The sequence below is a fragment of the Panthera tigris genome, chromosome C1, assembly GCF_018350195.1.
Source record: "Panthera tigris isolate Pti1 chromosome C1, P.tigris_Pti1_mat1.1, whole genome shotgun sequence".
Lineage (NCBI taxonomy): Eukaryota > Metazoa > Chordata > Mammalia > Carnivora > Felidae > Panthera > Panthera tigris.
Window position 1 is genome coordinate 172,054,723 of NC_056667.1, and position 2,199 is coordinate 172,056,921.

General features: G+C 38.4%; 1 non-coding gene across 1 annotated transcript; it reads left to right on the plus strand.

The window, feature by feature from the left end:
• Positions 1-1,451: 1,451 nt before the first annotated feature.
• LOC122241670 lies at positions 1,452-1,558 on the plus strand. Its single transcript, XR_006221909.1, has one exon. It is a non-coding gene; the product is annotated as a U6 spliceosomal RNA (small nuclear RNA).
• Positions 1,559-2,199: the final 641 nt, after the last annotated feature.

The window sequence follows — 2,199 nt, forward strand, 5'->3', positions numbered from 1 at the left end:
CCAGTTTAAAGCCACAGTTTGCTAAACAACTTAGTCTTATATTAAAATGCAATGTGACTTGATTTCTTACCACCAAAATATTTTTTTCTTAATTATGGCTAAAAGAATTCAACATGAGCACAAGTGCAGAAATGGGATAACTTTTGTTGTTTTTGGTACTAGAACATTTCATCTTAAGCATCAGACATTTTTGGACACCTGGGTGGCTCAGGTGGTTGGAAATCCTACTCCTGATTTCAGCTCAGGTCATGATCCCAGGGTCATGGGATTGAGTCCTGCATCAGGCTCTTCACTGAGCTTGGAGCCTGTCTAAGATTCCCTCTTCCCCTCTGCATTTCTTCCCCACTTGCACTCTCTCTAAAAAAAAAAATTTTTTTTTTAAGTCAGACATTTTTCCTAACACTCTGAAAGTCAAATGACTTTAGATCTCACTTGATATAATGCAATTTTGAACATAGGCAAAAATTAGGCACTAAAATTGCATGGCAGGTCTCACTTGCAGATGAAGTCCACATAATGAAGAATCTGTATTTATTAGAAAGTTTGATTGTCATAAACAATTTTAAAATTGTGCTAGAGTACAACATGCAAAATAATTAAACTGGACCACTTTCTTACATGACACACAAAAATAAATTCAAAATGGATTAAAGACCTAAATGAAAGACAGGAAAAAATCAAAATCCTAGAGGAAAACAAAGACAGTAACATCTTTAACATTGGCGGTGGCAACTTCTTACTAGATATAACTCCTGAAGCAAGGGAAACAAAAAGCAAAACTAAACTATTGGGACTACATCAAAATGTAAAGCTTTTGCACAGTAAAGGAAATAATCAACAAATCTAAAAGTCAACCTACAGAATGGAAAAAGATATTTGCAAATGACCTATCTAATAAAGAGTTAGTATCCAAAATATATAAGGAACTCTAAAAACTCAACACCCAAAAAAACCAAATAATCCAGTTTTAAAAACTGGGAAGAAGACATGAACAGACATTTTTCCAAAGAAAACATACAGACAGCCAACAAACACATGAAAAATTGTTCAACATCACTAATCGACAGGGAAATACAAATCAAAACTACAATGAGCTATCACCTTACACCAGTCAGAATGGCTAAAATTAATATAAGAGGAGGATCTGCATGACTCACTCATTTGAGCATCTGCCTCTTAATTTTGGCTCAGGTCACAATCCCAGGGCCATGGGATCAAGCCACACTTTGGGCTCCATGCTGAGCATGGATCCTGCTTGAGATTCTCTCTCTCTCTCTCTCTCTCTCTCTCTCTCTCTCTCTCTCTCTCCCTCCCTCCCTCCCTCCCTCCCTCCCCCAACTTCTCTCTCTCTGCCCCTTTTCCCTGCTCGTGCTGTCTCTTCCTTTCTAAAATAAAAAAGATAAAAAAATACAGGGAGATCCTGTGTACTCTTTGAAAAAATAATAAACCTAGAGCTTACTTTGACAGCACATATACTAAAATTGGAATGATACAATGAAGATTAGCATGACCCCTGCACAAGAATGACATGCAAAAAAATAAAATAAAATAAAACTACCCTACAATCGTCCAATTGCACTACTAGGTATTTACCTATAGGAGCAAAAATACTGATTCAAAGAGATACATGCACCCCGATGTTTATACCAGCAGCATCAACAATAGGCAAATTATGGAAAGAGCCCAAACGTCCACTGACTGATGAATGGATAAAGATGTGGTATATACAATGAACTATTACCCAGCCATTAAAAAGGATGAAATCCTGCCATTTGTAACAATGTGGATGGAGCTAGAGTGCATTATGCTAAGCTAAATAAGTCAGAGTGAAACAGATTCCATATGATTTCACTCATATGTGGAATTGAAGAACAAAACAAATGAACATGGGTGGGGGAAGGAGAGGCAAACCAAGAAACAGACTCTTAACTATGGAGAATAAACTGAGCGTTGATGGAGGGAGATAGGCAAGGGTTGGGCTAAATGGGTGATGGATATTAAGGAGGGCACTTGGGGGCACCTGGGTAGCTCAGTCATTTGGGCATCCAACTCTTGATTTTGGCTCAGGTCATGATTTCACAGTTTGTGAGATCTAGCCCTGCATATGGCTCTGCACTGACAGTGCGGAGCCTGTGTGGGATTCTCTCTTTTCCTCTCTCTCTCTGCCCCTGTTCCACTTGGTCTCTCTCTCAAAATAAA